Source organism: Oryzias melastigma, linkage group LG6 (genome assembly GCF_002922805.2).
Source record: "Oryzias melastigma strain HK-1 linkage group LG6, ASM292280v2, whole genome shotgun sequence".
Lineage (NCBI taxonomy): Eukaryota > Metazoa > Chordata > Actinopteri > Beloniformes > Adrianichthyidae > Oryzias > Oryzias melastigma.
This window is the reverse complement of record NC_050517.1, coordinates 25951168-25977094: the sequence shown is the minus strand read 5'-3', so window position 1 is coordinate 25977094 and position 25927 is coordinate 25951168. Positions and strand designations below refer to the sequence as shown.

Sequence of the window (25927 nt, the reverse complement as noted above, 5' to 3'; positions counted from 1 at the left end):
CTGACGCTACACCACTCCATTTTATACATGTCCTTCACAATGAGAAAATGCTACAGCAATATGTAAAAACAACAAAAACACAATTTTCATTGGAGTTGGTCTTTAAAACATGTCAAAGTTTGACCAATCAGGGACTCAGATTTAGTTGTAACGCATGAATGACGTCTGTTCTAATTCACAGAAGTGCCAACTGTTTGAAATTCATCATGGAGGAGAAATTGATAATTACGTTTTTTTCTGACCGGCCAGAATTCTATGACACCAAGTCTTTCATAAATCAGAAAACAGCTTTGACATTTCGCACCAAACCTATTCCAACTGTAGGTGGTGGACATGTAGTAAACAGTAGAAAAAAAGAAGAAGAAGCCCCTGCTTGTCCAGTGTGAACACCATGGGCTTTAAAATAGAGCTGGGTATCGTTTGTAATTTCCAGAAACGATTCGATTCACAAGAGCCTGAATCGAGACGATTACGATTTTTTTTTTTATTCTTAAATTCAATTCAATTTCAAGTTTACACACTTATGCACATTTGTTTAGAAATGCATTAAAAATCTACCATGTAAATTAAATATATTTATATTAATCTAATACAGTTCACATATTGTAAAATCTATTAGTGAAATAATGAGATTGTTAATAGCATACAGTGTTACATGGATTCTCTAAAGGAGAAGTTCTAACAAAAATGTTCAGATCATTAAAATAAACATTGCTGCTTCTCCGAGAGGACGTTTTAGTTTGGCCACTAGGTGGCGATCGTGCTGTAGAAGCTCACCTTATTCAAGAAGAAGACAACGTTTTTTTTTTGTTTTTTTCTTTTTTTTGTTTTTTTAGAAGAAGACTACGGTGTAAGGGAAAAATAACGTTTTAGACCACAAACAGTTACTTTAAAAATATTTCCTTAAAAGAGTTTGGAAAATGAATGCCTGTGAGTTAATAAAGATGTTCATTTAGTCAGAAATGTATTTTTTTGGTCGACTGAGCATTAGCATTAGCCGACCTATAGGACACTCTATTGAACGTTAGCATTAAGCTAGCGGACTTTAGCTTTATGTGCAAAATCGATTTATATCTGTTTTGAATCTCTTATTGATCTCTTAAGCTTAAATCGTTTTTTTTTTCAACCCAGCCCTACTTTAAAAGTCTGTTCAAGAATGCGTCGGTGTGCGCGGTGTGAACGTCTAGGTGAAGGTAAACATAATAAACCTAATAACTTAATTTGTTATAAAAGACAGGATAACCACTATGTTTGATGGTTGAAGCCAGAACTGTTTGGGTACATTTTTTTTTTCAAAGTAGTATTTTGTTTTAATAAGAACTTGTCTAACTACACAGTAAAAATGGTAAATAGGTTATAAAAGACTGAACAAGTCACAGTTCTATTCACACACACGTTTAAAATGCTGACAAGATGTTAGTCAATCAGTTATTTATGAGCGTCCTTCAGCATCTTATTTTTGTTTACATCTAAACCCCCAACCACTAGTTGGCAGCACAGCACACTGAGTCTCTTTGAGCAGCTCCACAACCAAAACAACAACAGAAGCTTCCGAGACAAGCTTAGTGTTAGAGGACTTGTGGGTTGCTATGAGACATGCACTTCTTTGTTTTTACTTGGGATGGGTATCGAACCACAACTCTGCCACGCTGCACCCAATATCATATAAAAATTGTGGCATTTTGTTGCAGGCCCAGATAAAAACAAATGCAGCAATGCAGCTGCGCAGTGGGTCATAGATGGAGCTTCAACTTAAAAAAGATCGTGAAAAATTGTTCTTGTATGGTCTTAGGAAATATCACGATATGTACCGTATCATGATACGATACATATCACAGTATATCCTAAGACTATACATAAAGTAAAATAAGATGCATATTGCGATATGTACCGTATTACCTCATGCCAATACACACCCATAGTTTAAACGCTGCAGCAGAAAAGATGTCCGCCGCTGCTGTGAACTTCTCAGTACAGAAAGAAGCTGTTCGATGCTGGATTTATCATTACCTAGTTGACATAGTTAGGTTATATTTGTGTAATTGTAAAAAATAATGTCAATTATAAAGTTGTATTGTTTTTATTTTAATATTTTTCTCTTTTTTTTTTAAACAGAGTTTGGAATATAGTCACGTTCGTCAGATCTTTTAGTTGATTTGGGCACTAGATGTCCCTGTTGTGGAACACTGAACCAAAATTTGAAGGTTTTTGGGGGCAAAATTAGTAAATACCTGCTCAATACTAGTTTTCTTTTTTTTTTTAGCTAAATGCTGTAATTGCATATCTGAAATGGACCGGTGAACCATCCGGGGTGTACCCCACCATCTTCCTTCAGTAGCTGCTTCCAGTTTAGAAAACGGATGGATAGATGGATTGTTTTTGTATTACAGGTATTTGTATTACAGGTATTGTATTACATGCATGGTAGCAAATGTGACCCAACATCATAAATCCTGCAAACTCACAGCAAGCAATTGTATAACTTCATTAAGTGAAAATACAATAACTTGATGCAAAAATGTAAATTTACATGAATATGGTTGCACCTAAGCCCCATGTCATTAAATTGGATGGTGGTTTCCTTTATAATTTGGTGATGAACAAGAGAAAAATTCACTAAATAGTTCAACTGAAGTGAATGTTAAATTAATAATACGTTTCTTCTTAAGAAATTGAATTTAAACATATTTAAATAATCGTATGGCACACAAAGTTGTCCTCCTGTTATTTAAAAACAGAGAAAGCTTGTTTTCACTCTCCAACCACAAAGTGTTCATGGGAGTTTGGTGAGAGGATTCCTGATCTGCAGCTCTCTGCCAGCAGCAATTTAAAACCATAAACCAATTAATCAGACTGGAACGCCACAACAGATAAATAAACCAGTGAGCACACTGTGAATGAAGTGCCGCTAATGACTGCGTCCACGTTTGTCTGAATCGAATCTGTCAGAAGCGCTTGGAGTGCAGCTTCGCCGATGCAACTCAGATGCATCAAGCACTTAACTTGATGTCGACATGAAACCCAGCGCATTTGAGTTTATCCATCCTAATTAATTACTTATAAATACTTTGTTAAGAGGATTGAGTCGGCAAGAAAAGCAAAGTGCTGTTTCATTTGAAAGAAAGATGTTAATAGTTGTGTTCAGTGAGAGAAAAGTTTCATTAGTGGTTTTGTTTTAATAAGTTTTAACCCTTTAACACCTGAGGCGTCATCGGTGTCGCTTAAACACAAAATCTTTAACGTACTGTAATTTTTTCAATCGTTAACACGACCAACGTAAATTCCAGTAGATTCTGAAGGAGAAAAGGGGCGTGACCAGTGAGTCAAACAACATAGCACTTATTCCGTTTAGTTTGAACCATCTGTGTGACTTTATCAAAGGGTTGCTAGATTTTTTGTTAATTATAAAGGTTACACTATATATGTGGCATTACCTGCGATAATGCTAGTGTGAACACTTAGCTGAATGTGGCTTCTGAAGATGCTGAAACTAATAGCTAAAAATGCTGAAGCTGATAGTCGAAAATGCTAAAGCTGAAAGCTTGCTAAAATATTACCTAAATGCCAAATTAGCTAAAAACAAACAAAAAGGAAAATGTCTAATTTTTCCAAAACAGCTACCACATTATTAAAATATTAGCTAATCTCCAAATTAGCCGAAAAACTGGAAAAATTTCTAATTTTGCCAATATTTTAGTATTTTGTCTAAATTAGCGAAAAACAGCTAGCGTGTTGCTAAAATAAAAGCTAAACTCCAAATTTCCTTAAAAAAAACGTAATAGTTGCTGAACATTTTAAAGTTTGATTGATGTCTCTAGCTGGAAGTAGATACAGAAATTCACAAGTTTCCAAGTGCACAGAATTTTTGAAGGATTCTATCAATTTCTCATTCATTTCTATGGGACATATTTTGCTCAATATGTCAAAAACTAGGAAGTTTATGAAAACAAAAAGCAGCAATGCCCTGAACGACCTGAGCGTTTTGATATCTGACATCAAGTGTGATTGAGTTCTTGCGTGCCAAAAAACACAAAGAAAGGAGCAGGAGAATCACTTTTGTGTGAATCATGTAAAGCACAATAATTATTGAATTTTAATATAAAACTAGACAAATTGCATCACCTGCAATAATGCTAGTGTGAATATTTTTTGCTGAAGTATGCGCTGAAGATGCTAAAGCTTTTTGCTGAAAATGGTGACACAATTTACTTTCATTGCTGAAGGGATTTGCTGAAAATGCAAAAGCAATTTACATAATGTTAAATTTTCAGAAAAACTGGAAATTTTTTTTGAGAACTATGAAAGGGCATTGAAGTTGAACTACATTTCTGTAAAAATGTTTAGCAAAATTGCTACAAATCCCTAATAATTGCCAATTTTGTAAAAAAAAATATTTAGCATGTTGCTAAATTAGCCCCCCAAAAAACTCAGTAGATGCCAAATTAGCCAAAAAAGCTAGCTTATCGCTTCAATACAAGCTAAACAACAAAATAGCCTAAAATACCTCAGTAAACTAAATTAGTCAAAAACATTAGCCTGTTGCTAAAATAGAAGCTAAACTCAAAATTTGCCTATAAAAACCTTAGTCGATGACAAATTAGCCAAAAAGGTTAGCATGCTGCTAAAGTATTAGTTAAACTAACATTTTTTTTTTTTAAATTACTATAAAACAAAAAAAAAAAAAAAAAAAGCCATTTATATTTAACGGCTTATTGCCAATCTATTCACAATTTTGAAATTTGAAGACTTTCTCATTAATTTCCTATGGGGAGTATTTTGCTCAATATTTCAAAAACGATACAGTTTATGAATGGCAATAATGACCTGAACAAGCTCAATGTTTTGATACCAAGATTTTTGCGTGCTGAAAAACGTACGGAAAGGAGCAGAATCCCGATTGTGTGAATGCTTACTAATGACTTCCTAAGCATTCACACAATTAAAAGAGCAGCTTTTTGGGAAAGAAATCTGCAACAAACATTTTGAGTTTCGATGTACGCCTCCAGCAAGCCTGTTCAGGAGCGAATCAAAGACTCTGTGATCTCCGGTCGGACAGATGACCTCTCACCGCGAGAGCATCACAGCGGCCTCAACCGAGGGCTCGCCGCGGGGGGGCAACGAGAAGACGCGAGGGGTGTCAGGCCAGGCGGGGAGAGGATTTGAGGCGGGGTGAGGTGATGAGGGGAGCCTCGGAGAACAGAGGTTATTAGGTTAGGAGACGAGGAGGAGGTGGGAGGAAAGTGCTGCAAGAGAGGTGCGAGGAAGAGGAGATAAAAAGGGGGGAGTGAGAGGAAGAAAAAGAGGTGTTATGTGGGGATTAAAGCTGAAATGAGCAGCATACGGGAAAGGGGAAGATCTCACTCCAAGAGCAGGGGGGAAATCTTTTTGATTAAAAAATTGCATTTGGCTTCCCACTTCCCGTTGGAGTCTGTTATGTTGCCACCAATACAACCAAACCACATCACATAACAGGATTGGGCCAAATCAGATCAGGCGCAGGTGTAAACGCACCCGAGGCGAGTTTAAATCCTGTCAGCGTGCAGTAATTGTGTACACAGAAATAAACTTAGAAACATGTGAAGGGCAACTACGACTGCAAGCCACTTGTCAATATGGATTTATGAGGATGCTTGTAGAGTCGACAGCCGACTGAGCAGGACCAAGTGCTTCCTGTCAATATTAATTACCCCGTAAATATTATCAGAGGAGGCGATATGGAAAGCAAACGGGGAGAAACCAAATGAGGAAAAGGCGGGGGTTTAATGTTGAGGACGGGCTGCTGGTGAACGCCTTGGGGAGGGAGGGGAGTTTAAGAGGTACTCCGGGGAGAGCTTATGTTTGTCCTTTCAGGTTTATTAGACAGACAGGGAGGAAAATTGTAGGTATCGACAGCGGGGCGCCTCTGAGGACGCAGGCTGAAGATGGAGAGACGAGCAGGAGAGCAGGTGCATTCATGGGTCACAGGGGGGAGGAGCAGAATACTGGGGAGGGAGGTGAAGGGTGAGGGTGGACAACAAAAGGAGCAGAAGGTTCAACAAGTTTGGATTCTCTCTTACCTTCAGACTCATTGTTTTACATTTTTACAAACATGCCTTATCAGCTCAAACAAGATAAAGATTTAATCAAAATATTTTGACTGTATACGAGAACTGGACTGAGTGACCCCCTCCAGAGAAGCCAAAATCACATGTTGGTTATGTCTGAATTTCCCCTTTAACCCCTAACTACTAAAAAAACTATATAGTGTGGAACTATATAGTGCCCTGGATTTTAAAGGTAATTCAGACACGATGCTCACTACTTTTCTTTCGTTTTTCTAAACATCAGATTTGACATCACCGATTTCACAAAGTGAAAATCGAATAAATACAAACATTTCACGGCGTTTATTTATGACTCCACTGTGTTCTGATGGTGAAAATGTAGATTGTTTATTCAAATATTAAATTTAAACATTGTGTCACAAATCTAGTGAGCATCGATGTACGCTAGTTTTTTGCAAAGACTTCTGGGAAATTTCGAGTGCACTCGATTTTGGAATTAGTAGATTTGGACAGCACTAGAAAATGGTGAATGCACTATGTAGTGATTAGGGGGGAATTCGGACACAACCTTAGACCTCTATTGAAAAATAAACTGCTATTCTATTTGTTTAAACACGTTTCTAATAATCATATTTGTGACAATAATTTTTCTGTATTGCAAGTTACTTAAGTTCATAACGGACCAATGAAATGCTTCAATAAAACGTTGAACATTTGGAAAGTTTGACCAATTTAATGTAACCTGCTGTCATGTGGTAGGGGTGTGGCCTTCCAATGAGCTCGTTCCTGATTGGTTGCCATAGAAACTCACACCAATCACTCCTTACTGGCAATTTCTTGCTTAACATGGCAACGTCCCCTTTTATAGAAAACTGAATTAACCGAATTTTGTCTGAGCCAGAGTCGAACCGTTTTCTATGGAGGAAGTCACACTCACTCAGTCCAGTTTTCATGTACAGTCAATGATTTTGACTACACATTAATTTATCCAACAGCAACATCTTGTTCTTGCTGTTTTTTTCTTTCTTTTTTTTACATATATGTCTCATTTTATATTAGATACCAATTAGTTTTTGGTGGAATTCAACAGTATCAGAAACAAAATGTTTGCAATTTGTGTTAATTTTTGTCTCCAAGCAACAACACGCTCAACACCCACACTTTTCAACAACAAATAAAACCCAACGAAAGTTTTGAAATAGATCTTATTGTTTAAAGTCCCACTCGGATCATCTTTTTCTCTATTTTAAAAGTATTCCTTGTTGTCTTTTAATTATGATTATGATGTTTTGAACCAACATAAAAACTGTCGTTTTCTAGGACAGCTGCAGTGGTTTATTAGATTTCACCATTGAGTTGTGGGTGGGACCGTTGTGCAGAGTAACTCCGTCCCCCTTCCCCTTCCCCTCCCCATCCTCTCTGTTTACGTTTAAAACAAATGAAATCAGAAATGGAAAAAATATATGTAAAAACTTTGTAAAAACTGGAAACTAAACTAAAAAGTAGGAATCTAGCACAACATTGATGTAACTGCCAGGATTATTTCAAATACAATTTGACAAGGAGTTTGTAACATTCATCGAATGGCAACTCAAGTAAAGAAAAAGTAATTGCAGTTCACTGGAATATTCTTTCCCAGTTTACGAGCATAGCACAAGTATTAGAAAACATAAAAGATTTTATGTCATTTAATTCCGGCAAAGAAAAAAGGCAAAAATCTACGTCTCCTTTGGGATCATGTTTACAGGGGTTGGCACTTCCATGTTATGAATTGATCTAGATCTGAGTCATTGGTCACAGTTCAGCTTTTTTGGTATTCAGCAGTCAAAAAGTTTAACCGGTTGAACTTCCAGCACGCGATCAATGAGCACCCAGTTGTACATCGAGTCCACAACTGGACTTCAGAGCTTGCATAGCAACACATGAATGTGAGAGTTTTAAAGGCGGAGGCCCAAAATTCGGGTTGACATGAGCTTACATTGTCTTCTCATTGAAAGTAGCAGCTGAAACATAAGTCGACGCAGGCGGTGTGAATGTATCGTCATACCTAGAGCCTAAAAGCAGACTTCAAAACTTGCATTGTGAAGCTCAAACACAAGACTCAAAGACCCAAAATACACATTTATGTGCATTTACCTAGTCCAGGGATGGGCAAACTTTCTTACTCTTAGGCCACAAAAAGTTCTAAAATTTGACAGAAGGGCCGGACCAGGAGCAGATTTGTGCCGTGTTTTGGTAATTCACCTTTGTAAAGAGAAGAAATAACACGGGATCTGGTCAAAAACACGCCTTCATCTGAACATTTTGGAGTTTTTACTTCAAAACTGTGGTTTCTGTTCTCATTTTAGTGCCAATTTCAGGTTCATGTGGTGTTGGAATAATCCTAATAATAATTGGAAATCACACATGATTATCAGGAAAACAACAAATCTTCAAACACTACATGGATGCAGAATAACTTTCTGCGCCTAAACAAACGTGAATTTATTTGTGGTGCGCCATCTGTGAGGGGACACCTGAACTACAGGGAAAGAAAAAAATCATTTATTCCAATTTGGGGGGGGGCAGATTAAGGAGTTTAACATGTGGCCCTAGGGCTGTAGTTTTCCCACCCCCTCGATTTAAAATAATGACGATATTTATATAATTATTTATGAGCTTCCTTTAATGTTTAACTTGTTTTTTACCTAAACCTCAGACCGCTAGTTAGCAGCACAGCTCACTGAGCCTCTTTGAGTAGGTCTACATAAGTCATACTCTAAAAAAAAACAAGGAAAAACTAGTTCTGGTACAGTCTTGGGATAAGTTGTGATACATGGTCTCAAATGCTCCATTATTTTTTCTTTTAATATGAAAAAAGGCTTTCAAAATATGCTTTTGTTGACGATTTATAATTAAAATATTAATTACATTATAATTTGAGCAGTGCAGCTTATAAAGGAAATAATAAAAAGATTTTTTGGTGAAAGATTTCCATTTTAAAAATGTATTAAATACAATTAACATTGAAAACTGTGAAGTTAGAACCCAAATGACATCCAAATTTGCACATTTTTTTAAAACTATTTTGCTTTTATTAAACTTTTTCCTAATTTTTTTGTACAAAGCACCAAGGTGTGGTCATTCACTAAACCCGATATTTCTACGTTGTTGTCCGTTTGCTGGAAAAAGAAAACTGAAAGAGCCAAAATGTTTAAAACACAAATATTTACTTCATTTTCCAGGCTGAACATCTCCCCCAGAAGTGGAGATGACCCCCGAGATTATCTTTTATCTCACAAAAAAGATCCTCTCAGAAGAAGAAGAAGACCTCACACTGTTTCTCAGAAGGACTTCAAGCGGAAAACCTCACGCGTAAACGCACACACCCGTTCACACTGGGAAATCTAGGCGCTGTTTTTGCGCTCCCGCTGATTTTCCCCGGCGGTGACAAGCACCTGTGCATTGTGTGCCACAAAGGTTCCTAGCAACAGTTGTCGGGGAGAGAAATAGTCAGGATGCACACCTGTTTGATCTAGCTGGACCCTCTGTGATAAGTGGCCTCTGTAGCCATGACAACCAGGATATGGGATGGATCCACGTGGTGCTATTGAATGGCCTTGGATTATAAACACAGACACACAAACTTAGGAAGTGGGCCGTGCACACTCACCAAACGGGAAGAATGAGAAAAGAGCGCACAGCGAAGCAGTCGGGGCATGTTGGGTTTCACACTTGCATGCACACTTGTAGCAGACTTCACACGTGAAGATAGTACAGAGGAAGGTCTCAGAATCAGAAAAAGATTACGTAGGCCGACTCCAAACACTCCACAATAGAGGAAAAAAGCGATTCGGCAGATGGCCGACATGCTGACAGTTACTCACAGTGCGCAGGTGGATGAGGAAGTGTTTCGCTCCTTGCAGAAAAAGTGGCTGCACCGACCTTGGAGTGAAAAACACGAACAGTTAACCGCAGTAGTCATTCACACAAAAATAGTCTGCACACAGAAATGCATAATTGTCAGCGCTGTTTCACTTTCTATAGACTGAAAAGCCCAATCGAAATGTGAGCATTTAAATGCAATCAAACATGAACAATTATGCGTGCTGCTCTGTGAGATTTGGCTTTTAAATTCCTCTCTGATACAGCCGTGTGAATGGCTACCAATTACGACATCTGAGATTGTAAGAGCTGCTCTGCTCTGGCGTTCTGCATGTGTGCAGCGAGTCAGGTTTGAGGCATTCAAATGGAAATGAAGCAACAATCTGCGTTGTTTGTATTAGGATCGTTTTGCACATACAGCAGCAGAAAGTGCTGCCGCTCTGTGCAAATGTTACACCAAGAAAGCGCGTGATAACCTTGAAGGGATGCGATTGTGTTGCATTAGCTGGAAAATTAGTAAGGAATTTTACAGTTCTCACTAAACTCTTTTAAATTGAAAAGACATTCAAAAATGACAGTAGAATTTCCTTAAAACGTTCATTTTTTAAGTGAATAGTAGAAGATTATGTGACAAACTTTCATATTTTGTTAATTCGTTTTGCTTTAATGCTGACATAAGACTTTGAGGCATCAATGATGATGAGGATGCAACATGGAAATCTTTTTTTCTTACATTTTTAAAATAATTTGTTTACATTTTTCTAATCAAAAAGAAAGAAAGAAAATGTCAGAGCAGATAGTGCGGAGGAAGGAGGTCCACAAACGGAGTTATCAGCTGAAGTCAGTCCACCGCAGCTCTCCTCCAAAGAGATAACAGGAAACAGGCTTATTAGTCTGTTTCATTTTTCAGTTTTCCCCCCGTTTTTATTTACACAGTGTGTTTTCAGACAGTCACAATTGAGATATTGAACCATCTGTCAGGAAAAGATCAATTAATTTTTTTTCCTATCAGTTTGACGATAAAATTTGACAAAAGAAATTAAAAGACTCTCCTGGAATAAATAAATGAATAAATAGTGGTTTTGATTATTTGTGCATATTTACTTGCAAAAGCTCCAACTTTTAATCAGTAAATTTCTTTACCACAAAACTTGGCAACATTAGTGAGGAGAATCACAGGTAGGATCCAAAACTTTAAAAAAGCATAATTAGAAAACTGCTTTTCATCTTAAAATTTCTGCCAATATACTGAAAGCAACATTTAACTAGTTAAAAGTGTTTTTTCCAGCAGTTTTTACAAAAAACACGTATTTTTAATCTGCTTAATAAGGTACATCAACAGATTTTGGCTAACATGAAATCTCGGTTGAACATCAGAAAAAGGTTAAAAAAATACATTTACTTGTTACTTTAAACTTTTTAACAGTAAATATATTTTTTAAATGTTTGCATTTACAACTTTACGTAGAACTAAATGGATCGCTAACAACAGCTATCTTAAACACGCTGTGCTAATTATGCTAGCAAGAGTTGCTAATCTGTCCAAATGGAAACTTAACTTAACCATTTGAAGGATATTCTTCTTATATATATATATATATATATATATATATATATATATATATATATATATATATGTAAATGTGTCCGTCATGTATTTTTATGCTATGGTCCAAATTTATATATTTATATACAGAGTTTAATGACAGTCAAATTAGCCAGATTAGCCCTTCAGCTAAAGCTACTTAGCATCTTAAAGTGGCTTGTGAAAAATGTTTGGCTTTTAGTTCTATTTATATATATATATATATATATGTATATATATATATAAATTTGCAGAACAGTTTATAACTGAAATTAGCTTCAAATTCAGCTTCAAATTAGCATCTTAGCATAGCTAGTTGACCCAAAGTTGCAGTTATGGGATTTTATTTATCTATTTGAGCACTTCACTTAAAATTGTTTGAAACTTCCTGGAATGTCATAAAAACGTAAATATCCTTCCAAATATTGAATTATATATACATTTTCATGTATTTTAGAGTAAAATTAACATGAGAGATATCTACAACTGTATGGCAGATGTCCTCTTTCCATTAAAAAGACACTGTCTTTTTCTCTGAACCCATTTTTCCTTTATTTACATCATTCATTTTTTATAAACAGATTTATGTTTTTTCTGTCACCAACCTGCTCCATAAAAAATCATCTGAAAGTTCTCATCTGCAGAAGCAGAACAAAGACGCTGCAAAGCTTCTGCACTCAAAACTGACTCTCAGTGTCTCAAACGTCCTTCTGATTGAACTCCCATTTTCCTAGAACAGGTTCCTGTTGTATTTTTTTCTGAGCTCTTTCGGGAAAACTTAAAGTTTGTGCGCTCTAGTACCAGTTTGTATTCTACTAAGACATGCAAGCATGGACTTTATGGACACAAATGCCCTTTTTTTTTTTTTTTTTTTTTTACAGCAAGTTACAGATAATTTCAGAAAATCGTAATAAAACACTAAGTAAACACGTCAAAGCTGAACTTTTAACATGGTTTTTCATCATTATCTTCAACCCAGTCTCTGGTTTAGTTTTATATTTGGAAAAAAAAAATACACGTTTTGTATTTATAATTGTTTTCTAGTTGCATTGTTAGACATAAACTATAAAAATGGACAATTATAGCATAGAAAAATCCAAACACAATCTACTGGATCCTTAGTCCCAGAAATCTCAGGGATTGACTGTATTTGTCTTAAAAAAAAGCGTTTGAGCTGTCGTTCGTTTGACAAAAAAAACGACAAATGTTTACGTAAAGCAAAATACAATCTTTTTACCTCACAGACCAGCTTAGATGTGTGGATGTTCAGCTCCTGACATGATGCGAGGAGTAGATTGGGATTTATTGACTTGCAGAAAATGGCCAATTTTATTCTTCACTTTATGTCTCAAGCGTCTAAGATTTGAAATAAGAAAATTACTGTTGTGGCTTTTTTTACAATAACGACTCGAGCAGTTTGTATTTTTAAATCAATGTCTATTTAGGAGGTAAAGTATAACCAATAAACTATATGGATTACTTTATGTACAAATTCATTACTGGAGGTACAGAAATGTTTCGTTTTATTAAATAACATACAAGAATATGTTTATAATCTTTATAGATTTTTGTTTTAAGACACTTTGCTTCAGCCTCCTGTTGTTTTTCTGAACGCAAAGTGTTATCTAAGGTTACACTCAGTAAAGAATCTATGCAGTAAGCTGTAACTTTAAAGATATATTCTAACTAAAATATAATGTTTTTGAGTCTTTAAATTGATTTATATCATTACTTGTTTATTTTTTTTAAAGTCTAAATTGTTGCACAAATGATAAAATTCAGTTTTTTGCTGCCATCTAAATATTGAAATCTGCAAACATTTCACATTTTAAACTCTAACGTGGTTAGAATTTTAAACAACTATAATTTATATGTTTATTATTCTTAAAATTTTGATTATAAATTTGCAACTGCAGGGTTTAAACCGTGTGTAGTAACGCTCTTTTTTTGATTCTTTCTCACAAATGCGTATGATCCTTTTGCTTAAGGCAAATGCTTCCAAAAATGTTTTTCCTTCTTCATCAGCAACATCATTCTCATCTCTTTCATCAGGTCAACCTTTAATAAACACAGTTTAGAAACTAACGTCATATCTATTGTATTTGTAAAAATCCAAACAATTTTTCATTTTCTGCTCAGTTTTTTCCTAGTGAAGCTTTACTACTTTCCTCCTAAAGAATAATTGATGCATATTTGCTGGAGAGGAGCCGCTCTGGCTCACCTGAGGAGCATTTTCACGCCTTTCAATGCCAGACTTTTCAAGACATCCAAAATTCTTTCAAAGTTCACCAGAGAGAATCAATGCAGATCAGGGCTCGTCTGTTCTGGAAGTAACGCAAACGTGGAGCAGTCGGGCGGGACCGAGACAGAGCAGCAGCAGAAGGGAGGAAAGGGTGGAGAAGACTGGAGAAGCAGGAGGTGCGGGCGCTGTCACGAGCGCACGCTTGGCTGCCACCGCCGCTGATTGTGACTGCAGTTCAAACAAGGCCGACAGCTGCCACAAACACACATCTGCGCTCACGGGCGCGCGCAGACGCTTTATGGCACCCTGTTATCTTCGCTCCTCGCCCTGATAAGAAAGCAGCGCTGTGATTACCCTGAACTCACTGTAAAGTATGACAGCTCAATCACTCCGCAAATCAAGACGTCACCTCGTCGGTGATGAAAAAAACCCCACAAATACGAGCCCCCTTCTTGGATTCGACCCTCGAGCAGCAGGAAAATCAAACGTGAGCTCACAGAGGCCTGCAAGAACTCCTTTGATTACTATTGGAGTCGTTTTTTTGAAGGAAAAATGTCAAACGTGATAGTTTGACCTTTTCAGTTATGCAGATTTTCTCCTTTTAATAGCATTATTTCAGAAGCAGAATTTAGGAGGCACAAAAAATGATGTCTTAACAAAACTATTGCTGTTTATTTTTATGATGCATTTATTCCAAATATCAAACACTGCTGCCTCCAGTTTCTCGTCAATCTGCTGGAGCTGATAATGACTGCAGACGTGAAGAAATCTTCTCTTTTATGCCCCTTCCTGCTGCTCTCCTCTGTCTGAGTCTGTCTGCCTGACACACAAACACTCCACAGCAGCAGTTGTACATTATGGAGTGGTAACCAGGCAGCATCTAATTGCAATAATTGGAAGAATGTACCAAGCGGCCTGTTTGAACACCTGTTAGCACTGAATTTCTCTCGTGGTACAGATTGTGGGTGCTGTGTCACACCATTTGGCGGGGGCATGTGTGCGTGCATGTGTGTGGAGATTGTGAGTCTGCCCCTTTTTTGTGGTGTACATGAGGAGGAGGAGGGTAAACATGAAGGCCTGGCTGAGCTCCAGCTCCTGCTGCCTGTCTCTGACATGGGCCAATCAGAAACTGGGGCAAAAAAAAAAATTAATGACATGCATCTTCACACCTTTGGTGGAGCTTCACTTATCAGCTGTAACATTCTGGAGGAACCCACTGGGATTAGAGGAGGAGGAGGAGGAGGCAGGTTCTCCTTGCCGCGGGGCAGCCGGGCAGATGTGAGGAGCTGTCCGCGGCGCCGGTGCTGAAACCTCTAATCTGCCAGCCCTCATAAAACAAACTGTAATTTCAGCAAAGCTGCTGCTTCCAGAAAATTAATTGCAATGCAGCTCGGAGCGCGTCGGCATGAAATCACGCATCCAAAGTGAAATTACGCGCATCCTGGAGACTAGAAGAGGAGACGCACGCACGGGAGGGGAGAGGGGGGGATTCAGCATTGAGCTGTTGTCATTTGACCCCATGAAGCCCAAACAGGCTGCGAGGTGCGCGGACAGCTGATAATCCACCGGTGGGGGGTACAGCGCGCGCTCTGCACCCCCGGGGGAGGCAGGTGCACAACTTTTTCTTCTGTCTGATTCCTGTCTCCCTCAGATCAACGATGATCTGCACTCTTGCCACCCCGACATTTGCGCATTTTCACACTTTTTTACGCACGGACGTGACTCACCTACCTGTTGACGCGCAGCCGGTCGGGATCCCCCCCACGCGCCACGTCTCCAAACAGATCTAAGGAGAAGGAGAGAGAACAGTCACGCGCGCGTCCTCTGCTCCCTTTTACCCTCTTATTCCTTCCTTCCCTCCCTCCGCGCTCACCTGGTGGCCGGCTCCGCTGCTCCTTCTCCCGCATCAGCCTCGCAGATCCGCGGATCTCCGGAGCGCAGCAGCCCGACCTCTTTAAAAGCCTCCTCTGGTCCAATAGGAGGTCCGCCAGCCTGATGGGACCTGACGTCACCCCCTTTACCCCCACCCAGCCGCATCCTCCCCCTCCTCCTCTTCCTCCCCCCGCTTTATTTGAACTATAGTTGAAATTATCCCCACATTATTCCCCATAGAGAGGAAGGAAAAAGGACAGATGTGGAAGGCTGTGCGCGCGCCTCCATCAGCGCAAATCCGCACTATATATTCATTTCCAACCTCCTGCTTTATTATTAATGTTTACATTTTCATGCAGTATCATATGGAGCATATGATAAGAGGTTGTTTTTTTATTGCAAAGAAAATTTGAATACAAATAAAATCAGTTTCCGAGCAGAGGTGGAGTCTTCTCTAACACTTCTTCATATTTTTAGAACATTTTCCCAGTAAATGATTCAGATTTTTTCTGTAAATCATAAACATCTTAATGACATTACATATTGTGTAATTTGTGCATTCAAAATACATTTGAAGACTTTTGCTTGAACAGATAAAAGGCTTTGTTATAAATTAAATATTATTAAAAAGCAAATAATACCTCTTTTTTAGTTAAAACTATTTTAAAAATCTCTTATGATTTTTCTTAGCTTTTATTTGTAACAGAAGACATTATCTTAGTTTTTTAAATAATTGAGCCTTGAAGGCACAAACCACAGAATTTCTACTTCTGTCCTGTGGCTGAATCAAGCATGAAATGAATAATTAAAAAAGCTAAATTATCTGTCAAAATAAATGTTTTTTCCAGCTACACAGCCCTCCATAAAAATTGCATTTCTTTCAAATTTAAATATGGAAGAAAAAAAAAACAGTCAAAAATGTTTCATTTTTTTACATTAAAACACGGTGAGGTTGAGTTTGTCTGGCAGCCAAACCTCCATGTGTAAGTAATTATTCCCAGAGTTCCAGCTGTTTTGAAGACGGGCCGTGTCATGAGAGCGGGATCTGATTTTTGCCCTCACTACCTGCTCTGTGTTGTGTGTCAGCGTAAAGAGGACGTGTTGAGTGTGCGGCACGGCTGATGCAGTGACCCTGCCCGCTTCACAAAGCTGATGTCACGTTTGAACTGAGCTCGCCTGCAGATGACAGCTACACATAATCTGTCAGCGCGTGTCTCCCTGACAGAGCGGCGGCACAAATGCTGCAAAAGAGGACACAAATTAGCGTTTTGTTAGGCCATTGTGTGCTGTGTGCATCATTGTACTTTCTAATTTCCCAGACTCAGAAACCATTGTGAGGAAACTCTATTGTGTTGTTGAGTGCTTGTATTTTTCTGCCTTTTTGTGTGTGTGTGTGTAGCTTGTGAAGGGGGCGTGCAAACAAACACACACACACTTGTGCAGCTTTTTTGGGGGGGAAACCTGAATGTAACCTGTGTTTCCTTTTCACATCCATATCTGGGTCAAGTTTGATCCCTTTCATGTGAGACTGCAGTTTGACAAAAGGACAGAGAACCACGGGGGGCGTTCGGCCCCCAAACCTGAACAAAACATACTGTACGCTCACTGTTGCCTGACATGCTTCAAACATGGAACCTCTGACACTCGGCGGGGGGAAACTCGGAAACGGCTGCAGATTATTGCCTGAATGAACCACTCCTTCTGGAGGACTAATTTTGAGCTTTAATAGGAAGATGTTTAAATTAAAATGAGTTCAGCACAAAGGTGTCTATGAACACAAAAGGTGGAACAACAGAAAGAGGGCCAAATGTTGTACTTTTAGAATCCATGTCTTGTTACAATAAAAATCTTAAAATTAACTCCTTAAAGATCCACGTTTTTGGTGTTTTTAACATGTTCTTGTGACATTTTTCTGATGATGGAGGACACACATAAAGAAAATTAAGTTTAAAGTGACATTTTTGAGTATTTTTTGGGGGTGAATCAGGAGCAGATGAAAAAAATTCTAATTGAAAAAGAGTTTTTTTGTGACATAGAAAATACGTTCCGGATTTATCCATTTTTTTAGACGAATACATTCATGTACGCCTTTGTTTTCCTTGTCTGAGCAGACATCTGTACGGCTGAATAGCTCCAGTATTATTCTCCATTTCTGCCTCACCGGAAATGTTAGGCCGAGCCCAATTTCTCTTCCTACCCCTCCAGTTGTTGGGGCATTTGGAGCTTTTAAGGGGAAGACTTAAGAACTTAAGGCTGTGTGTTAGTGCTGCCACAAATAATTATTTTAAAAGTCAACTAATCACCGATTATTTTTTTCGATTAATCGACTAATTGGGTCATGCACAAACTGGATGTAAAGCCCGCATCTTAACCATCATTAGCTTTAAATAAACTAAAAATTACATATCTAACATTACCTGTGATAATGCCAGTGTGAACACTGTAAGCTGAATTTGGCCACTGAAGATTCTAGTGCTGATAGCTGAATTGATAGCTGAAATCATTGAAGCTAATAGCTGAAAATGCTGAAGCTGATAGCTAGCTAAGATATTAGTTAAATACGAAATTAGCCTAAAAAACTGAAAAAGCTTAAGTTAGCCAAAACAGCTAGCATGCAGCTGAAATATTAGCTAAACTCCAAAATAGCCCCAAAAACTGAAAAAATCCTAAATCAGCCAAAATAGCTAGCATGTAGCCGAAATATTAGCTATATGCCAAAATAGCCTGAAAAACCTTAATAAATGCCAAAATAGTCCAAAAAGCTAGCAGAATACCATTATAACTTTCAACTTTACAACACTTTAACTCCATATAATATAAAGTAACGACTAATCGACTATTAAATTAGTCGTCGATAAGTCGACTAATCGTGGCAGCCCTGCTGTATATCCCTCCGCCGGGAGGATGATCTGTATCATGCTGTGCCGCTCGGAAGCACAGAAATTTACACATAAATGTAAGTAATGACTTTATGTTTAAGCATGACAGGTTCAAGTTATAAAACAGATGTTGTTATGTGTTTTCCAAGCGCTAACAGCTACACGCTAACGTAGATGACCGGCTACTGTTGATAATGTCATTGGAAGTTGGTAACGTCTGAATTCAAAGACATAATTTTTCCATGACTCTCTGTTCGTAGAGATAAATTGGGGTACGGAGAAGCTGGAGGGGTAAAGAAAGAATTTGGATTCCGAACACAATTTGCGCAAAAACTCGCGTGCCCCATCCCTCTTTTGCTGCACGGCAAATTTGCTTCTCGCAGCGAGTCAAACAATGTGTTCCTAAGCTTGACGCCGCGGCCGCGTCTGGGAGGAGCTACCAGCTAATGTTATTAGCTACATGACGTGGTGTCTGTGTTTATTTCATTTACAATGTATGGAAGACACATGATATTGAGAGACACGATTTATTTATGTGAAGAGTTCTACAAAATCATTGGTAATCATGTCTCCATGTCTGGGTTCATGAGATTATTAAAAGATTTTCCCGGTAACGGGGGCTTCTATCTCACCCTGAGGGCTATGTCTGTATGACAGCTGGTTCTGCGGTGTTTCTGTGTCTCTGTGGCTTGAAGGCTCACTGTCTTGCATTAACCCCAAGAGGGGAAAAAAATCAAACGAGCAAAAATTAAATTAGGTGACCTTTCTTTTATTATTAATATTGTTTTGACAAAAATAAGAAAAATATCACAAAGCAGCGTTTGGTATGAATTATAGTTGTGTGGTGTAAGGGGCTGTAAGCTAGTGGAAGTGTGCATAAACAAATCACAGATAAGTGGGACTCCATTGCTCTGTGCCAATAGTCCCGCAATCAACTGAGAGACAAATTTCTATTGAAGTACTGCCGCTCTGCAGAAACTATGACCTGGAAAACAACACAGGTTTGTTGCTTTTAGGCTAAAAACTGTAAAATCATAACTTAAAGACCCCTGGGAATACTTTTACAACAGATCAAAAGATGATGGGAGTAACACTTTCACTGTTTTCACCTTTAAGTGTTAAAAAATATATTTTTCTATTGGTTGGGAGTCAGATTTCACACATTTCTAAAGAATAATGTTCAGGTGGATTTTTCAAATATCCCAAATTTGCCTCATTTAATGTTTCTCAGCCTAAAAGTCACTGAATAAAATCTGGTGAATTCAATTAACCTTATTTTTTATTATAAAGGATTTTTTTTCTTATTGCTTTAGCATCACTGTCCACTAAGCCCAGTTGCTCATGTAGCTCCTGTTCACGCTGGGCAGCACAGAATGGTGACACACTGATGAATTATGAACTCAGGTTCATTAGGACAGCTCCTCCTCCATAGACTCATCCCAAGATGTAGAAATTAATCCTGTAATGGCCAAAAACATCAAAGAACTGACAGGAAATGTGATTTTTTGGGGGGGAGGAATTAAGATGTTTTTAAAGCCTTTGAAGAAATCTAAAACAAAATTGTAATGTTGATGATGAGTACTCAGGTTATCATTGTGAATAAGACATTTTTCTCAATTGACCTACTTGGAAAAATAAAGGTTCAACAGTATGACTTTAATGAGTTATTTTGTAAGCTTAGCTAACAACAATGTTAGTTTAAGATGCAAAAATATTTACATAATTGTTCAGGAAAAAAGTGCCATATTTATCCTCTGTCTCAAATTTGATCCACACATTTCTAACATGGTTTAACTGCGTTATAAAGATTTAATTATCAACAAGTTTCAAATTCTTTCGATACAGACATGTCTTTTATTAAAATGAATAAAAATACATGCGTTATTCTATATGAAAATTTGCAAAAACGTTTCCTGCCAAAAGTGTGTTTATAATTTCCTGGAAGCAGCTATTTTGAAATGAGCAGGAAACGCTCTTCAACTGCCCCTAGTGGAACGACGATGAACTGCGGGACAGAAAACACTGACCAAGTTATATTCAATGAGATGGGAGTCAGATATGTATACAATATTAAATGAATGATTGTTTAGGATTGATATTTCTCTATATTTTAAATCTTTTAGTGAAAATCTTGTGTTTATTCCTTATTTGTGAGCTTGTATCTGAATATAATTTGCTCAAGACATCCAAAATTAATTTTTATTCTCCCTAGAAAAGCTGATTTGTGATGGAAAAACTCCAAAAGAGAAAGAAAATTGTGAGTTTTGCTGTGAAAGTGTTGTTTTGAGTGATTTCAACACAAAGCTGTTATTTTCAAGCATCTCCAAATAATTAAACATCAGTTAATCGATTTTATGTAATTTACTTTTTAAAAATCTAGTCTTTTTCTTTTTTTGCTTTCTTTGTTTTGTGTGTGTGTGTGTTTATGACTTCTTGCTTTGGTTTCACTATTCACCCAAACATATATTTTGTTATTTCCTTTCTGACTGAACACAGTGATTCTGCTAAGGTGGTTACATTATAGTGTTGAACACATGTATTGATTTGATTGGCTTTGGGAATTTAAAGCAAATACATTTCTAGACTGCTTATTTTCATAAAACTCTGATTTATAAATAGGTGTGTAACGATTCATTTTAACAACAATTTGATTGGATATTTATTGTTGCTGATTTGATTCGCTTTCGATTTTGAATGATCCGATTCACTGACCTAAAATCGATCCAGGTCATCTTTAGCCAAAACTTCCACCAGAGTGACTCAGAGATAAACACCTGGTACTGAACAGTGCAGGGGAAGTTTTCCAGATTCCTTGTATTTCTTGGAATAAAATATAGTAGATTAATGTGTACAAATAAGCAAGTAAACAAGAATTCATGTCAAACCCCTTCACATCTTAGTTTAATAAAGTTCAGCCCTCTGGATCTCCCTCCTCTCTAATCTACCAAATATGGACTCTCTTTCTCAGTTCTCCAAACACCTGAAAACGTCATTTTTTTTCACCGTTCATTCAGTAATTGACATTTAACTGTTTTAACTGTTGACTTATTGTTGTGTTTTTTTGCTTTTATTTATCTTATGTACCGTGAGGCGACCTTGAGTGCCAAGAATGGCACCATATAAATAAAATGTATTATTATTATTAAATATGATTTGATTCTGCCTCAGATAGATCGATCTTGGTCAGATCAATTCATCTTTACACTAACTGAAATGCGCATTTTGGGTTAAAAACTCACATTTACATGTCATTTCTACAACTTATTTTTGGGCTCCATGTTGAAAATGCTGGACCATTGAGTGTTTAACCAGTTGAACTTTGATCAATCAGGGACTCAGATTTGTTAGTGATGTATGGATGGTGTCCTTATTAATTCACAGGGGTACCAACTGTTTGAAAATTGATAATCGAGAAGAAATCCATTTACAGTTTGTGTGCAACCGGAAATATATGATAGCAAGTTTTTCATATGTTGGAATAGAGCTGTAAAAGAAAAATTCTGGAGCAAGATTTGCAAGCCTCTTCCAACTGAAGGTAGCAGACACACGCCAGTAAACAGAAAAAGTAGGAGAAGCCCCTCCCTGCTTGTCTAGTGTGAACATGATGAGCCATGTGCACATTCATAAATGCAGGTTCTTGAATATGGAATCAAATAAGTAACACAAAAATTCTAAAAAGTTTTTGTAAAAAAGCAAAAAAAAAGTCTTTTTTTTAACATTAAGAACCCAGAAAACTGTTTGATTGTTTTTGTTCAATTTTCTTGAAAACAAACCAACTGGTTTAAGTGTTTAATCCTAATCAGTGAGCAATAGAAAACAGAAGGAAGGTCTATAAAAGTGAGGGGAATGCTGGTTTAACTGGCTGACACTGTAGTCTGCAGCTCCATCATCCAGCTGCACTAATGGAGACTCTCTGTCCCTTTTAAAACCCACAGTTTTGGGGGAGGGATGTTAATGAAAAGTAGTCCCTTTATGCAGGTATGTTTGTGTTCACAAACAAAATAAAGAGGCAGAATTTAGAGTCCCCAGAAAAAGTCCACAGTCTGCAAAGGTTAATGCAAAAATAATAATGTATCAGGCATTTCTTTTAATCCAAATCTCAACAGAATAAAATATAATTATTGTTTCCACTGGACGGTTTTTGTTTGCTCCATTATCTTGAGCTGGAGCAGCCGTGTCTGCCGTGTTCAGAGGGAGAAAGTCTATCCGCAAATAACTCATTGAATTTTCACTTAGCACGGTTTGTTAGAAATGCCAAACATGTATTTGTCGAGCAAGATATTTAATTAAGTTAAAATTTTCAATTTTGTTTTTAAAAAAAAAAATATTTAACACTTTAATAGATTTGTAATGTTTTTGTACTTTGTGTCCCTTGCAGTTTGGAACAAAGCTTTTGCCGTTTACTATTTTCATTTTATGTTCGAACATATGAGTTTTACTCTATTGCATAATAAACGTTTTGGTATTTGTGTCCAGTTTTACTCCTAGTGTTGCATCGTCATGGAGGTTTTAGGTTTGTAGCTAAAAAACAACAATCTGTTCACTGCAAAAAGAGGCAGTCTAAAATAGGAAAAATGCACAAATCTGAAGAAGAAAACCAGTAAAATTTTTTGTCTGTTTCAGCAAGAAATTTGTACTTAACAAAAAAAAAAAAATCTAGAAGCAAAGAATTACACACAAGCATTTAAAAAGATAAAAATAGGTCAAAAAGCTAACTGGTAGATAGAATTATTTAATATTGAATGTTATACAGCCCAAAAATATGCATGTTTTGTATTTATAAGCTGAAAGATTGCATTTTTTGAGTTTTTATGAGCCTAATCGTAATTATTTTTCATTATCTTTAGTATAATAAGTAGAAATGTATAATTTCAGATCAGAATATGACCAAAAAAAAATATGTTGAGTACAAGTTGGTCCATTTTAATAAAATGTCATAAAATCTAAAACTATCACTTGTTATTAGAACATGACATCTATATTTTTGTTTCCATAATAATGAAAATGAATTTCAGTCAAATTTTATTAGATTTTTAAATAAAATGCTTAAAATTGAACCTTTACATACTGAGAGATGTGAGTTTTGTTTGAATCTTTAATAAAGCGTTTCTATTGTTGAGAGGATGAAGCAAAAGGATTTTGGATCATTTTAATAATCATTTCTTTATTTCTATTCAATTCAATTTTATTTAGATAGCCCAATATCTGAAAAACAATTGCCCCAATGTGCTAAAAACAGACTAAATAAAACTGGTTATCCCTGTCCTTAGACCCTCACTCCCGATAAGGAAAAACTCCTAAAAAAAACCTGAGTCAGGAAAAAAGAAGAAACCTTAGAGATTCCCACATGAGGGAGAGATCCTATCCCAGGAAGGACAGACGATACCAGAACTGTTAAAGAAGAATTATCTTATCTAACTCTAAAACTACATGTTTAAATAGTGTAGCAGATGGGCTTCATCCAGATAGGCTGGGGGACAGCTGAGGATGCGAGACGTGCCAGAGGTGAGGTCCACTGCCAAGAACAGACGAATCATATGAAATTTCTCCCACTTTAGGTACGTTTCCATTAACTCTGAAATTTCGCAAATTCAAATTTAGATATTAAATTTTCCTAATGGAAACACCACAATTTAAAAAAAAACTCATTTTTTAACAAATATATTTTATTTAAACATAATTTAAACATCACATCGCAAATTTTGGAGTCACTGCCATTTTACCATCTTCCCATCAATGGGAAGAGGGGCGGGGTTGTTCTCACCCACAACACAGATGTGAATAAATGTATCTGACTATAATAAAAGCTAACATCTGGCATGTTTGATCGGAATAAATCATTTTGACATATGCAGAACTATCTCAAATACCGGAAATGACCATAGAAGAAAAAATAGTGAAGTTCTACTGTAAACAAACATGGCTGCTGTCAACATGGAGCGAGACGATCTTCTGAACGTACTTTTACCTATTTATTTATTAGGAGAAACTTTTCTAGTTTTTACAGAAAAGAGGAAAAAACATGTTTCAAAAAACTAAAATTGATTTTAATCTTACAGAATTTAAAAGCTATGAATCTTAATCTGTTTTGTGTCCCACAGCAGTAACGCAAATAAAACAAGTTTTACATCTGAAGAAAAGAATACATTTATAAGATAACGTGCAGTACTTCAGGTATACAAAGACAATTAGATCGTCAAAAATATATATTAGAGGGATTTTTAACAAAGCAATAATTAATGCCTTTGTCAACCTGTGCATGGTTGTTTAATGATAAAATCTAAACATTATGGTACAATCTCTTTATGGTTTATACCTGTGTTTACAAGAGAACTAAATAATATGGAGGTTTGAATGGCTGCATGTCATTAGTGGTTATTGTATGAAGCATATACAAGAGACCACCGACTGATTCAGGACAAAACTTCAATCAAATATTCTTAGCCTGTCTTGGGTTCCTGTTTTTTGTTCTGTTCATGTTTTATGTTTCTCTGCAGGCTGCTGTGGCTCCGCCCTCTTCGGTACTGCCCTCTTCCTCCTGAACGGGCACACAGTTTTTATTTGTGTTTATAAAAGCCTTCTTTTGTGTTTAATGGATTAATTTGTTTGATGTACTAAAGATTCTTCTCAACATTTCAGCTTTGCTTTGGATCATCTGTGTTTTCGACTTCACATGAACAAAGAAGGAGAACTAAAAAACATGTTTTTGAGAAGATGAGGAGAAAACCAAACCATTACTTTAGGTTATAATCAGACTGGACACATTTGGTTTTATTCAAAGTGAGTCACAATTCATTTTGCCTGATAATCTGGGACACTGAATACTGAATACATCTGATCAGACCCTGGTCCAGTACCAGAAACCGCTTTTGGATGGTCTTTTCCAGTCAGACTGAGCTCCCGTCCGCTCTGAGTTTTCTAAAAAAACTAGTGTGCATTGAAGCTCACTAGATTGCAAAAACAAGGTATTGCGTTAGAGCACATTTTCATGTGAAAAAAGCAAAGTGACATTCATTTTTTATAAACCATCTAAGTTGTTATCATCAGAATCCAGTGGAATCATAAATCGTCTTCATAATTTTCACATTTATTAGATTTTTACTTTAGGAAATCAGTGACCAAACTATAACACTGTAAAAACAGCCCTCTAAAAATAAGTAAAAAATTTTTAACATTTGAAAACAAATTATTTAAAATAAGTAAAAAAAAAAAAAAAAAAGGAAAACAGTCAATGGAGCAAAAAAAGTGATCTTGCAAGAATTCTTATTTTAAAAAACAGATCTGGTCACTAAGACATATTTTTTTTAAAACTAAGATTATTCAGAACATATTTATATATGTTTTTTCTTGCAAGACAAAAGATTTCTCAAGTTTTAAGATTATTTTTTTGCTGTGTAAAAGGGCTTTCATGTACCACCTTTCATGTTTTTTTGAGTAAAAA

The 25927-nt window shown here is 36.7% G+C and overlaps 2 long non-coding RNA genes across 2 annotated transcripts; one reads left to right on the top strand and one right to left on the bottom strand.

Annotated features, from left to right (window-relative positions):
• Window positions 1-1579: 1579 nt before the first annotated feature.
• On the top strand, window positions 1580-25687 carry LOC112151733. The gene is made up of 2 exons (XR_002920179.2): window positions 1580-2390; window positions 24984-25687. It is a non-coding gene; the product is annotated as an uncharacterized LOC112151733 (long non-coding RNA).
• On the bottom strand, window positions 9137-15548 carry LOC118598876. The gene is made up of 2 exons (XR_004948088.1): window positions 15463-15548; window positions 9137-9968 (listed from the first exon to the last, which is right to left on the bottom strand). It is a non-coding gene; the product is annotated as an uncharacterized LOC118598876 (long non-coding RNA).
• Window positions 25688-25927: the final 240 nt, after the last annotated feature.